At 39.2% G+C, this 15,782-nt stretch overlaps 1 pseudogene; it reads right to left on the bottom strand.

Moving 5' to 3' along the window:
• Positions 1 to 11,555: 11,555 nt before the first annotated feature.
• On the bottom strand, positions 11,556 to 12,086 carry LOC138152551 (large ribosomal subunit protein eL20 pseudogene; annotated as a pseudogene).
• Between the last annotated feature and the right edge of the window lie 3,696 nt (positions 12,087 to 15,782).

Raw genomic sequence — 15,782 nt, 5'->3', positions numbered from 1 at the left:
AGCAGACCAGATGGTTTTGTATACAGCACATTGGAAGGGGATTAATATGAAACAGGACTGGAAAGGTCATATAAGGCAGGGGATGGTCATAGTGGTATGTGGCATTCAGGGTTGTGACTTAAAGATTTTTTCCTCCTGTTTTTTTCTTTATGCATAAATACATATTTCCCCATATGACCATAGGTCTAGAGCCAGAAGGGACCTCCAAAGCCACCCCCTCATTTTACAAATAAACCAAGCCCCAAGAAGGTTGTGATCTGTTCACGGTCACATGTATGGTGAATATCCAGAGTGGGATTACAGCCCAGACCCTCTGACGTCAGCCAGCACTCTTTTCACCGAACCACACAGTTACAATCAACTATTGATTATGTCAACCAATTAAAGAACAAAAAGCGTGAACAAAGTTATGTTGCTTGATGGGAGATGGAGGCACATTTCCAACACCTGGGGTATCCATCCATCAGTCAACAGTCAACAAGTATTTATTAAGCACTTACTTATGTGGCCAGCACCATGCAAAGAACTAGGAATACAAATGCAAATACAAAGAGAAAGAAATCTCTGCCCTCAAGGAGCTTACATTCAAATAGACAAAGACAATACATTTTCTTTTTTTGCTTTTTGGAGAGGAGAGGGCAGGGCAATTGGGATTAAGTGACTTGCCCAAGGACACACGGCTAGTAAATGTTAAATGTCTGAGGTCACATTTGAACTCAGGTCCTCCTGACTCCAGGGCCAGTGCTCTACTCACTTCGCCACCTAGCCACCCCTGACAATACATTTGTTTTAAAGCTGAAAGGGGAAGGGGCAGGTAGATAAAGTCCTCCTAAGGTCTGCCAGAAGAGGAATGAGTCATGGCTGATCTGGGTACCCTTCTTAAATGGAGACCATAAGAGGAGCCATGTAATCAAAGGGAGTGATCTCAGTGGCAGAGGATACTTTCTTGTACAAATTCTGGGGCTGGGATGAGGCTTCAGCATGAAGACCTAGACCATAATAGAAGTCTGAAAAGCAGCTTAGAGAGGAATGCTCCACAAAATAATAGATTTTGAAAGTTAGAAGAGAAATCAGCAGTCTAGCCCACACACAAAGAGGAATTCTCACTATAGCAGAGCCAATAAATGGTCACCTCACTTCTCCTTGGGACTTCCAAGGAGGGAGAAGCCATCCCTGTGGCCAGTCTCCTTGCCAACAGTTTCTCCTCACTCCATTTCATCTTCCCCTCAATTGCCAAAGTGACCAGTATTTGATAAACTTCAGAGACTCTTTATCCCCTCCAGGATCAAATATAAAATCCCTTGTTTGGCATTCAATGCTTTTCATGACTCCCCCCCCCCCCACTTTTCCAATCTTCTTACACTTTATACCCCAACCACAGACTCTGAGATCCAGTGAAACTGGCCTCCTTATTTCTTGTAGGGACATCTCTCTATTCTGGACATTGTCCCTGGCTATCCCTCATACCTGGAATTCTTCTTTTTGGTGTTCTTTTTGGGGTAGATGCTTTTTCTTCAGATGATCTTCCCCCCAAACAGCCAATGTTATGAGCACCCTTGTGATTTCATTTTCATTAATGACTTCCTTTATTGAGGGCAGATGTTTGCTCATCTAAAGTTCACCTTTGTATCATCAAATAGGATGTCTAGACCAGGCTCCAATCACTTGACACATGGTGGGAATAGGAATAAGGAAAGTCAAGGGGAAAATAGTAAAGAGAAACCCAGGGAGGAAAAATGGCTCCAATAGGAGAGTCCCTGAGTGTAAAATATCAAAAGGTTTGGACTTGATCCAGTTAACAATAGAAAGCTATTGTAAATCTTTGAGCAATATGAAAAAAGTAATATTTCAGTTGATTGAATTAGAAAGCAGAGAGAGTAGAGGCAACAAAACCAATTAGATAATTACAGTAGTCCTGATGAGAGATGATGAGTGCCTGGACTAAGGTGCTCAGATGTTGAGGAGGCAAATGTAAAAGATAGATTAGACAGGGGAGTTAATGGACATATGTGAGATGAAAGAGTTCAGAGTTTGAGTCTGAGATCAGAAAAGGTCTTTATCCTTTCTCATGAGAAAGAACCCTGTCCCTGTCACTCAAATGGCATCTGCCAGGGAGGGAGCAACAGGTAGAAGCAAGCCCATGGTTATATACCCCTCTAACACAGAAACCCCAACCCCAACTGGCCTTCACTCTCATTGGTGGGCAGTCCAGCTCACAATCTAAGTGTGGCAATCTATCTCACAGACAAAGGACATGGAAACATGTGGGTGTCCAATGCAATGCCAGGAAAGCAGTTTTGTCCTTATTTGTCATATCTTATGCTGAAGTGGCACTGGGGAGGGTCTCCATTGCTCTAAGTCCCAGATTCCTATAAGGTCAGGTGACTTCTAAACTTAGGTCAAGTGGATGCTGAAGCCACTCTAGATTTGATTTTTCAGAATGGGGAAACTTTACTGCAAATTATCTCTCACAGTGCCTCCTGTTCTTTTATACTTTTTGAAGTTTCCCCACTTTTTAAAATTCTAATTCCCCTTTTATGAGTGCAGATAAAGAGATTCAAAAGAAAACAATAACAAACAATTGTCCCTCCCAAAGTCTAAAAGTCTCTTTTTACACCACTGTCTGGGGGGGGTATACCATCTGACCAAAGTCCTCTGGTTGCTTAGGGTCATCCATCTTCAGTCCTGCATCCCGACCTCTCTTTCTTCCACTTTTTTCATTCATTTACCTACGAAAGGAAACCTGGAACCAATTTAAATGACCACTCCAGAACCCTTATCATTCTTACAAAATTAAAATTGGGGGGGGGGTGGCTAGGTGGTGCAGTGAATAGAGCACCAGTCCTGGAGTCAGGAGGGCCTGGGTTCGGATCTAGCATCAGACAATTAACACACACACATACACACACACACACACACACACACACAAACAGCCATGTGATCTTGGGCAAGTCACTTAACCCCAACTGCCCTCCAAAAAGCAAAAAAAAAAATTTTAAAATTGGAGTCTTGGTCAATTGTCATGATCACACATTAAAGCCAGTTTCTTATATTTTGCATTGATCCGTTATTAATTTCTCCAAGAGGAGGATGGGATTTCACTAAAGGATTTACATTAAGCTCACAATTAAAATATTTACCAAGTAGTCCAGAAACTATCCTCCTTTTTAACATTGACTAATTATAACAAAGCTGAGACAAGTGTGATACTAACTAAATAACAGAATAATATTCCCACAAACCCTTGACCTACTTGTCCTCATATTATTACAAAGAACTAAAGGAACCTGACTTACACAGGAATAGCTATATTAAACCCTAACCCTAATAGCTTTATCTTATATGAACCTAAGATGTTCCAGAATCAAGTATTTAATAGATTTGTTGTTGTTTATTTCAAAACTTTTGATAATTGAAACTTGCACCAAGAATAAGGACAAAACTATAATGAGGGAACCATATTTCCCAAACTTCAGAATGTTAGTTTCAGGCAAAATGTATACCAAGCTGCAATCTGCATTGAGCCAAGCTTAAAGTCTACCAGGTGTCAATGGGGCAAATCAAGTCAGAGAAATCTTACCTCCACTCATGAGGAACAGTCCTTCTCTTGACCTTCCTTCTGCATTCCATACCTGTTCTTCACAGGGTCTGGCATCATGGATCAATTGCTTGGATAGCTTGGATAGCCTTTCTTAATATTTATACCAGGCATTAGACTCAAAGAAATAGTCAGTTAACAGCCCCATCAAATCTTAAATAACAAGCACCAACAGTTTAAGATATGATTATAATCTCACATTGGTTAAGGAACATCTTTAAAGTGAGCCTCAAATAACCTGTATTCATTTCTATATTTATTCTTGTTCATAAAAATCAAATCTCCCATTGGGATTATAAATTATTGCTCTAACAGATTTTCATCTGTTTCCCAAGCTTCTCTATCTTCCTGGGACTATGTTTAATCTGAACTCATACTGTAATCCTTATTTCTAACCCAATCTTCATTCATCTTTACAACCCTCTGAACCCCATTACTAACATAACTGTTCTATACTGGAATCCCAGAGTAGATAAAACAAAGAAGTTGATGTCTAACCTAATGAACTGATGAATTATGTATCTAATTAATCCCATAACATTCTGGAAGAATGTCCTTAAAACAGCAAAAATTCATACATTTACTTTATGTGTAACTTTCCATTAATTTGTCACAGAGATGAAAAGCAGGGACCTGATTGGACAAAGCATCTACATGCAGTATAGTCCCAAAACCTTTTTACCTTAACATCAATTTACTCTCATTGAATTGCAATATACCACAAAGATTTACCAGGACTCACATACATAATGAATTCCCATTTTAAATTTTAAATTTGTACTAAAACCCAATTACTATCTACCAATTTTATTGACTTTAAAGGCCAGTTTGGAGACTGACTGATTTCTAAACTCCACTGCCCTTCAGTAAGATTTCTTTAGACACCCTTATTGTAACTGATGCCCCTCCCCCCTTCTACCTGGTGGGGAGTGGGGAAGCTCTCTTCTTAATCTGATCTGTGATAAATCAAATGACTCTTTAAGCAATCCACCTGAAATTCCTAAATCTCAGGGTCCCATCTAGAAACTTCACAGTAAGTTTGAATATTACAAAATCTATACATAATTGATAAAATGACCAGAAATCTTACAGTCTTTGTATAATTACTAACTTTCCCTTCACAAATTTTAAACTTGTTTTGTTATTAAAGCCAATTGTTAGAGATCCTTTAAAATCTTTTATACATAGACTTGCTACTTCTCATTGTTTAGGAGCTTCATAACTAAAACAGCCCCTCACCCCCAAGGTTGATGACCTTGCCCACAGATTATTTCCAGGGACACCTAACACCTCTTTTCCATACACATTAACAATTCTAGGTTTTATAAAACTTACAAGATGATTTACAAGGTCTTCACATAATTACTAATAATTACTTTTTCACAAGCGTAACTTGTAAATACTTGATTTATCAATTGAAATTTCCTTTAAAACAAAGACAAACTTGAAAGTTTATGATTTCTTAAATTACAACATTTCAAAATATTATAACACATGGTCAGAATACTTCTTTCATCATTTTCTTGTTCCTCTGACAGTATAATTCTTAATTTAACAGCATTTAGACTATAAGAGAAATGGCTTCTGTTACAACATAGATAATACAACTGTTTACCAGTAGCACAATTATTATGTTCTTAAATTTAAACTTTGAATTAAAAACCAATTAATTACCAATCTGATGACCTTAATTAGGTGTTTCCAAATTGCTTACAACTATATTAGTTCCATAAAATCCCTAAGATGTGGATACTACCATTCCCTTACTGAACAGTAAGCTAGGGTAAATAAAACTTTCTGGGGCCATATAGTGAATCATTTTCTTAATGCCAAATAACAACATATACCTTTTTGATCATATAACCATACATCTCTAAGCTCTAATACCCTTGGCCCTCAAAAAGGAAATATTATCTACAAATTTATATATTTTTAGTTCCCCATTCATGTTCACGTTTTCCTGGGTTTACAAGCAGTTTGAAATCACCTGTTATAATCAGGTCAGTTTAAAATATGCTGGGCCAATATTCTAACTGCTTCTTTTGGTTCTAGTGATAATTACAAATATCTTTACCATAATCAATGCCCATCTTTAAATTCAAATTCAATAACCACCCAATTTCAGACTTTCCACGTAAAACAACAACTCCCTTCTTGAAGCAGAAATACCCCTTAGATCATGGGAATTCCTTAAAACTAATTTGGTGTAAAATGTCTTTAAGTAATATAAATTTCCCAAACATTATATATTTCACATACATCCAAATTAACATACATAACTATATCCTTAGATAAAACAAACTTGAAAAATCATAGCTCATCTTTTCCCAAAATTCTCACCTGTGAAATAGGAATCCTTACAACACAACTTTTGTACAGAGTTCATAAGAACTTTAGGGTACTTAACAGCTTATGAATAGTAATAAGAAAATTGTTTTTAACATCAGAGTTCATAATTTTATCAAATTACACTATTTAGAAATGTACAGTGTTCCAAACATTATGCATTTAAAATTTTCATCCTATTAACAATTTTGAGTGAATGCATTTCCAAACCACCTTATAAAGGAATTAAATTATAACTTTAAACCACTGTAAACATTTTCATAATAGCCAAGATTTCAAATGAACAATCTGAACATTATTACATTTATACCAAAATATAATGGTTTCACATTTTTTTTATCACATCCCTTAAAAAACCAATTCATATACAACAAAATTCCATTTGAAAATTGCTTTCTCCTGTAACAATAATTATTATTATTATGTTCCCTTTACAAATCAGGAATTCAGATCTGGGATCAGGGGAGTTAATAACTGAAACCTTTCCCAAGAACCCAGATCCTTGACTCCCCATCCCCCTTCCAGTCTTCCTTAATCTCCTTCATTTCTCTAATCAATAGTCCCAGGGAGAGAGAACTTGATTTTTTATCAATTACCTTAATTCCTTCCAGAGAGGGGTGTATGTACAGGTGTGCCGTGCCTAGCCTAGCCAACCCAATTAAGTCCTTCCCTTCCACACACACCCCCTTCCCTTACCAAACCAATTCAATTTAGAAATTTCTTTAACATTGTTTCTACATTTTACAATTTAGTCAAAGTTATCAGGTATGAAACAATTACCTTATATTAGAAAATACCGTTCCAAAAGCTGAAATTCTGTCTCCTTTCAGGGACTTCAAATAAAAATGCTGGAGGCTTCCATTCTTCAGTCTTTTATCATATTAGATAAAGGGTTTGACTCAGATAAAAATACCTTTTGGAATTTGAACAGGCTGTAGTTAACAGTTAACTTCCCTTCCAAACAGAGACCTTGAGACCTTAATAATTATTTGAACTAATCTTTTAAAATTAAATTTCAATAAACCTCTTTCATAGATGCATCCTGAAAGGTGGATAGACATAATCCCTTCTAACTTTCCATAACCTGGTCTTTTGGTTATGTAGTCAGGCTACAAATTCACTATCACTCTTTCCCAATATCTCCAGATCTTCTGAAGGAGGGGGGGTGAGGAGTGGCTCCACCTCACATAACACTATCACAGATTTTTGCTTCTCTTTCTCTCTACCTCTCTAATAAAACTGCCTCAGACATTTCAGATAAATTAAAAAAAGAGTTTCACTTACCTAATTCTGTCCCACCTCAGCAACTAAAAAGCTGGAAGTTAAGAACAATTTCCCTAATAAAAGATCTGGACCCTCTCTCCCCATTCCAAATTTGGTTAAGAATGTAAAAGGCAGAGAAGGAAGATTTTTAACAATTCCTGAGACTTTTTAATCTAAGTAGTAAAATATCTTCTCTTTCTTAAACAGACACACACTTCACACAAAAACACACAGAATGAACACAGAGTCCACTATTTAAGTCAATTCATAAGGGAGTATCAGGGGGAATTGAAGGAAAAAATCTCTTCCTGACTCTGTTCCCAATTAATTTGCCACTTGTGGGTTAAATGGAAATTTACCTTGACCCAGGGTCAGGCAAGAGGACTCATCAGTTGTCCCCCTTCCCCCCCTGCAGGTTCAAGGCCTAGCCAAGCTGTGTCAACCTCTTGGTCAGGAATATGGGTGCCAAGGCAAGAATTCTGAAGGGCCCTCATCAGGGGCCGCTTATCAGTGTCCCTTCAGGAATGATCTCCCACTCTCCCCAATTCCTAACCAGACTCAATTGACTTGATCGACCTCTTGGTCCAGGAATTTCAGTGTAACTCCTGACCAGACTCAATTGACTCCATCCACCACCAAGTCACCCAGGCCTTGCCTTACCTGGGTCCATTCACAGACTTACTCACCACCAGTAATCTTTGTTTAACCCTTTAGGCATTTTCTGCTCTCAGCTTCAGTCTTCCTCGAGCCTCGATCTCAACGGAGGGGAGTCACTCCCCCTGCCTCACCAAGAGGCCCCTGGAAAAACCCAATGGGATGTCCTGCCTATTGGTCAAGGCTGGGGAGCCCTTCCTCCCCTCTCCAGAGAGGAGTCCAAAAAATCTCAGTAGGATCTCCAAACTGTGTGGGATGAAGGAGTTCAGAGTCTGAGTTTGAGTCTGAGATCAGAAAAGGTCTTTATTCTTTCTCATGAGAAAGGACCCTGCCCCTGTCACTCAAATGGCATCTGCCAGGGAGGGAGCAACAGGTAGAAGCAAGGCCATGGTTATATAACCTTCTAATGCAGAAACCTAATCCCCAACTGGCCTTCACTCTCATTGGTAAGGAGGATGGCCTGGCCCACAACCTAAGCACAGGAATCTATATCAGAGACAAAGGACACAGAAACATGTGTCCAATGCAAGGCCAGGAAGGCAGTTTTGTCCTTATTTGGCATATCTTGGGCTGAAGTGGCACTGGGGAGGATCTCCATTGCTCTAAGTCCTAGATTCCTGTAAGGTCATGTGACTTTTAAACAGGCCTAGTGGATGCTGAAGCCACTCTAGATTTGATTTTTCAGAATGGGGAAACTTCACTGCAAGTTATCTCTCACAGATACCAATTCAACAAACAATTATTAAATGCTTGCTGTCTACTAGCCCTTGTAGAAGTTGAAGTGTTGTTGTCAGTCATTTCATGACCCCATTGGGGGTTTTCTTGGCAAAGACACTAGAGTAGTTTGCCATTTATTTCTCCACCTCATTTTATAGATGAGGAAACTGAGTTGAACAGTGTTGAGGTCAGAGTTGGGAGAGCTGGTACAGATTTGAAAGAATTCACTTAGATAGACCTTCTCTTTAGCCAATGGGAGCTTTATTGACACAAAAGCATATAGATCTGAGATTTAGCAAAGAGCTAAACAAAGGCACTGATAAAGGAAAAGAACTGGACTTATATAGACAGAAAGTTATGCAGCATGTAGGAAGATGATTTAATTTTTAGGATGTCTAATGGGGCTTGGAGATTTAGGACCAGGATGAGGATGATGTATGACACATGATAAGGGAAACAGGGGAAATTTTATGACCCAGGATGGGGGGAGACAAGGAATTTTATGATCCAGGATAAGGGAGAAGTTTTATGGTATTCCAAGATAAGGGAAGAGACTTTAGGGCACCTTCAGGTTACAGGATAAATCAGGGGCTTCACAAAGTACTGGAAAAGCAACCCTTAATATTATTGTTAACCCTTAGGGATCTACATCAACGGGGTTAAGAGACTTGTCCAGGGTGACACATCTATTAAGTGTCTGAGGCCAAATTTGAACTCAGGAAGAAGAGTCTTCCTGACTCCATGCCTGGCATTCTATGTATTATGGCACCACCTAGCTGCTCTAGAGAAGTAGAGGTGAGGTTGTTACAAATGTTAGTAAGATCTGATCTCTGATTTCATGGCACTTACACTTTAAGTAACGGAAAAGTGTAATACAACACACACAATAAAAATTGATGAGAAACAGAATATAAGTGCATAAGAGAGGTGCAAAGAAAGTATCATGTGCTCTTTGAGGAAATAAAGTTAAATTTCTTGCTGAAGGGGTCAAAGAAAACTTCATGTAAGAGGTGGCATCTCTAAGATTGGTCATAGAGGATTGGTAGAGTGTCAGCAAGTAGAGATGGGTATAGTGAGAGCATTCTGAGCATTGGAAAAAATGTGAGCCCAGGGGTGGGAAACACAGGCAGTATGTTGTTGTTGCTGCTGTTTGTCGCTCAAGGGGAAATGAAAGTAGTGCTGTTTGATTCATCGTAGTGTTTATAGAGAAGTAGTAGTGTCAGACAAATTTGGAAATGTAAGAAAGCACCAGATTGTGTAAGGTATTAGTTAGTCTAAGACCAGTCATTGAAAGATCTTGAGCAGAAGGAGTGACCTCTGCTTGTCATGCATAGGTCAGGCATAGGTCGTGCTCAGATCCATGCATAAGAAGGATGGATTTAAAAAGGTGAGTCTAGAAACTAGGTGACAGGTTCAAAGCCTTCTGCAGGAGTGAAAGTGGGAAATAATGAGAAGCCACTCTTCTAAGACTAGACTATGCAAATCTGTTCATCCCAGTGAAATCATCATTCTAGTCCAAAACAAACAATAAGACAAGGGAAGAGATCTTCAAGAAATTTTTTTTCTCAGGTTAAATGATGTAAAATGTGACAGGAAAAGGAGGGTAAGAATAGAGGAAAGATATTTAGATTTAACTAATAGGAGGACCTTGGAAACCTTGGTATAAGGTTAGAAATTGTTTCCTTTTTAAAGATCATAGAAAAAAATCAACTAAATTTCACACAAAGAACAATAGCTTAACTTTTTTTAAAAGAGAAAAATATAATATATTTTCCTGTTTTTAAAATTAGGAATAGGCAATATAAAATTCTCAGAAAATATCAGGAAAAAAACCCCTCAGTTCTAGATTATTAGTGGATAAGGGAAAGAGAGGCAAGGAGAGCAGAACCATTAAATTTAGCAAAATCTTGAGATCTAATTTATATATATATACATATATATATATTTAATATTACATTTCATTAAAGGTCCATTTTTTCCTGTAGCATGATACTCAATTTTTCTGGGTGAGTTATTCTTTTTAAAAAATTAATTTATTTGCTTTTAGGTTTCAACATTCACTTCCATAAACTTTCAAGTTTTAAATTTTCTCCCTTTCCTTTCCCTCCACTTTCTCCAAGATGGCATGCAAACTGATATGGGTTCTATATATACATTCATATTAAAAATATTTTTACAGTAGTTGTGTTGTAAAGAAGAATTAGGACCATTGGGAGGAACCATGAGAAAGAAGAAACAAAACAACAATAATAAAAAAGAGAAAGCAAATAGTATGCCTCAATCTTCATTCAGACTCCATAGTTCTTTCTCTGGATGTGGACAACATTTTCCATCATGAGTTTTCTGGAGTTGTTTGAGGTCCTTGCATTGTTGAGAAGAGCCAAGTCTATGAAAGTTAGTCATAGCACAATGGGGCTCTTATTTGTGTACAATATTCTCCTGGTTCTGCTCACTTCACTCAGCATCAGTTCATATAAATCTTTCCAGGTTTTTTTGAAGTTTGTTCATCATTTCTTATAGCACAATAGTTTTCCATTATATTCATACACCACAACTTGTTCAGCTATTCCCCAATTGATGGGCATCCCTTCAGTGTCCAATTCTTGGCCACTGGATAAGTTATTCTTGACTGTAAGCCCCTATCCTTTGCCTTGGGGAATATCATATTCTATGTTCTCTGTTCCTTTACAGTGGTGTCTGCTAAATCATGTGTAATTCTGAATATGACTACTTGGACTGTTTTATTTTTCTGGCAGCTTATAGTATTTTTCTCCAACCTAGTAGCTCTGGATTTTGGTTATGATGTTTATGAGAATTTTCATTCTAGGGTTTCTTTCAGGATTCTTTCTATAACGTTCATATAGTCTAATGATTCTTAATTTTTCACCTTCAATCTGTTTTCCAGATCAGTTTTTTGGGGGGGGGTTCCAATTGAGAAATTTATTTAAATCAAATAGGTGCCTCCTTGTCTCTAAACTTAGAAGAAGGTGTTGGGCTTCTTGGTAGTAAAGTGTGGCTTGTGCTGGCAATGCAGAACTCTATGGGGCAGAGAGAACTTGATTTTGGAGTTGTGAAACTGCTTGACTGTGGGCCAGCAGCATTTGCTGGCAGGAATTTCTTCCACTTTCATGATCTGGATGGAGTGGACCCAGGCACGGTGACGGGCTCCCATGTCTCAGTAGCACTGAATGACAGTACCAGCAGTGGTTAGGTCCCTGTACACCCTGTACATGTTGTGGGTCCCACTTCTGGAATCATAACACAACCAGATGCCAAAGTTCTTCACTCTAAGAGGGGAATTTTCAAAGACCTGTCCGCAGTATATGATTTCTCCAGAAGACTTTTTCATCTTTTTCATCTGGGAAACAAAATACCAGAATCGGGACTTTGCTACGACATGATTAGGAGCAAAGATCTGCATGCCCTAAAGAGGCAGCACTGGGCTCTTTGGAGTGGGCAGACAGTGCCCAACTACCTTAAACTCTCTAAGGGTGCCCGAGACCTTCATGGTTCTACCGCCTCACGCCCTGTGAACCTGCAAAAGGAACTCAGTTGTTTTTGGTATAAGATACCTTCCATTTTCTTCCCTTTTTTCACATGCTTGACTTTCTTTTCCTTTTTTACATTTCTTGTTGCCTCATGAAATCATTTTTTTGTCTTTGTTCCATTCTGATTTTCAGAGAGTTTGTGGCTTGGACAAGGTTTTGCATCTCTTGTACCAATTCTTTTTTCCATAGCTCTCATTTCTTTTCCATTTTTTCCTTAAATGCTCCTGTTGTAAGGTAACCCAAATCACATGCCACCTGATTTGGAGCCCACCATTAAGCCACCATTAAGCCCCCTTTATTTGTCTTTGTCTCTATCCTAAACCCTGTAGCCACTTGTAACAGCTTAAAAGCATAGTCCTGGGTAAAAGTGAATCACCCAAGGCATAGTCCCCTGCTCCCTTATCTTTCCCCTAAATTAGTACTTCCCTAAATCAGTAAGCCTTGAAGCAGCATTTTGTATAAGGATTATGGTGCAAGTTTGTATAGAGATCATGCATCAAGTCTATCCCATGCAACAGACCACCCTGTTCTAGAATGCTGATGCAGCAAGGTCTTCCACCCAGAACTCTGACCAAGCAGGGTCCCCTATATCCTCCACCCAGAACATGACCCTGGCCTGTTCCATGACCCCAGCCTGTTCTTAGAAATTCCACTCCCCCTGTGCCCTCCTCCCTGTAACCTCCACCCTGTTCTAAGAGGGACCCCTATCATATGAGAGGTCACACCCTTGTACCCTTGCACCACGATTCCCAAATTAGCCCTGAGCTATAGATCCAACCAATGGCTGTTCTTGGCTTCTGTATGTCATTGCTTATGCTAGTTCCTCTCCCCAATTGTGGTTTTTGTCTTTATAAGCATTGCCTGTATCCCAATTCGGGGCTGCCTGGTTTGAGTGTATACTCCAGGCAGTCACAGGCTTGATCAATAAATCCACATCTAAATTTATGTAAAACCCATAACTCATCTCACTCTTATTCTCTTCACAACACTCCCATTTGTTTTATGAAAGAAATTTAAGTCTCTTCTAAACTCTTGCTTCAGAACTCTTCCAGGAATTCTAGTTGAATTTGTGCCCAAGTTATGTTTTTTCTAAGTCATTGCTTGTAGATGTTTTGGAATTATTCTCTTCTGTTTGTGTCTTAAGCATCCCTGTCAACATTATAGTGGGATTCTTTTTTTTTTTTTTGCCCACCTTACTTCCTGATTTGGGACTTGTTATTTGGGCTGAACTCTGCCATACCTCTCAAGGGAAGGACTGGGCTGGTTCTGTTGCTACTTTCTTGTCATTTTGAGTGTTGTGTTATTCCAGATCTCAGGGACAAGCTAGAGACCTGTAAGCTTTCAGTGTTCCCAGCGTGGTCTGATTCAGGGCAAAATCTGATTGCTCTCCCCCTGGTCTAAGCTCTGCAAGCCCCTGACCTGGGTTTCTATGTGAGCACCAATAAAATGCTGCTGGATTCAGTCACTCTCAGCCAGCTGAAAAATTCTGTTGGTTCAGAATGGCAGGATTGTCAGCTTCCCTGTAGCCTGGGATTGCTGTTTCTGCTGGCTGGGCTAGATACTAGAACTGAGTCTTTGCTCTTCTCCCAGGGGCTCTGAGCCACATACTGCAGCTGTTTGCTCCTAAATTTCTTCCTTTCTCAGGAGGAAAGTCCCAGAGTCTCCTTACCCTAGAACATTACTCCCAGGCACAGGTCCATTCTGCCCTGGGTCTGTGACCTGCAACTGAGTAGTGGGTGACAAAGCTGCAAGCTGGTCTTTATCCTGATCACAGTGTCCCAGCATGGGCCAAGTGGTGCCCTGGTATGGGTCCAAGACATCTTCTCCACTTAGTGCACAGCCTCTGCCTAGGCACTGGAGTGACCCACACCAGATCTCATCCTCAATGTCTTCAGACCTCTATATTGTTTCCCTATGCTGACCTGGTCTGGACAAATGACTCACTGTGATTTTTCCTGGCTTCTCCCATTAGGATATAATCTGATGCATTTTCTAGGTCTGTTTGGAGGAGTTTTGTGGAGGTGTGCTGTAGTGTAATCCTTCATCTTGCCTCTGTATACAGTTCTTTTTGAGGGAAAATATAATCCTTTGGCAGTTTTTTTAATTTAATAAATTTAATTTAATGAAAACTTATGGAATTTATTATTTAGAACATTTTATTTAGTTTCTACATGTAGGGATTCTTGAAATCTCTTTATATTTAAAGATCCCTTCCAGCTCTAGTACCTATGACACTATAATCTTAATTATGAGAAAAGAAACACCATTTCCCAACCTGGAGAAGTTACCTATGAGAAGGTATGCTTTCTTGGAGTAATACTTCTATCTTATCTTAAAAGTAGTCTTTAAGAGATTGTCACCAAGCCTTTTAAAAGGCATATTTGTTTGGTTGTTTGCCCCATAGATATACACAGGATTTGCTCTTTGCCTCTTGAGGCAATCTAGGAGATGCAGTGGAGAGAGGATTGAACCTTCTGCTGGTTGTGAAGCCTTTGGCCCAGGAACTTAAACTGTGCCTGCCTTGTCTATAAAATTGACTAATAGTAAGCACCCAGAGTTCTTATAGGGTTAAAATGAGATAATATTTGTAAAGCACTTTACAAACCTTGAAGCACTACATAAAAGAAAACTATTATTGTTAAAAAAAAAAAGATTAACCTCAAGGGCAGTTAGTGGCACAGTGGATGGAGTACCAGGCCGGGAGTCAGGAAGACTCTGAGTTTGAAATCAGCGTCAGAGACTTACTAAACTGTGTGACCCTGGGCAAAGTCACTTAACTCTATTTGCTTCCGTTTTCTCACCTGCAAGATGAACTGGGGAAGGAAATGGCAAATCATCCAATATCTTTGCCAAAAAAAAACAAACAAACCCAAATGGGGTCAAGAAGAGTTGGACAACAACTACATGTATTTCATGGGCAAAGGGCTCTCCTTCCTGCTAAAGAAATTCATCAACATTTCATGGAGCAGTGGATAAAATTGGCTGTAGTGGTAATATTTTAAACATAGCATGAGCAGAACCATATTACAAAGGTGCACTTTTTCCAGTTCGCAATGAGATGTCATATGTCCACTCTCCAAAGGGTAGGAAGTAGGTTTTTAAGTTAGAAAATGACAAGCAATTGGAAGCATGGTGGATATAGCACTCAGTCAGGAATTGTGACAGTGAAGAAGCAAAGAATAGTGGAATAGATAGAAAGGATTTTAGTGACAAGGGCAAGTTGGGGTTTTTTTTCCCCAAGACAGAAGAGACTTTGGCAAACTGGCAAGGAGCCATTTGGAGGGGGAGAACTCAAAAGCAATGTGGGAGAGGAAAGAGATAAATAAGGGAGCAAAGGGCTCAGGGCCTGGGGAGGAAGGGGATCTACATAGCATAGGGATTAGCCTGAGAGTGGAAGAGATACTTCCTCCGAGACTGCAGAGAATAATTCATAATAATAGATGACCTTTGTAGAGTGCTTTAAGGTTTACAAAGCCCTTTACATACCTTATCTTATTTGATCCTTACAACCAGCCTGCTGGGGGGAAGGGGAATCATGCAAGGTTCAGTACTACACGTATTATCTCCATGGTACTATCTTGAACAGCTAGGTGGCTCAGTGGAGAGAGCACAGAATCTGGAGTCCGAAAGACCTGAATTAAAATCCTGCCTCAAAT

Source organism: Petaurus breviceps, unplaced genomic scaffold (assembly GCF_028583685.1).
Source record: "Petaurus breviceps papuanus isolate PSGF00001 unplaced genomic scaffold, PetGlider_PUasm1.0 151, whole genome shotgun sequence".
Classification (NCBI taxonomy): Eukaryota; Metazoa; Chordata; class Mammalia; order Diprotodontia; family Petauridae; genus Petaurus; species Petaurus breviceps.
This window is presented reverse-complemented; position numbering and strand designations above follow the sequence as displayed.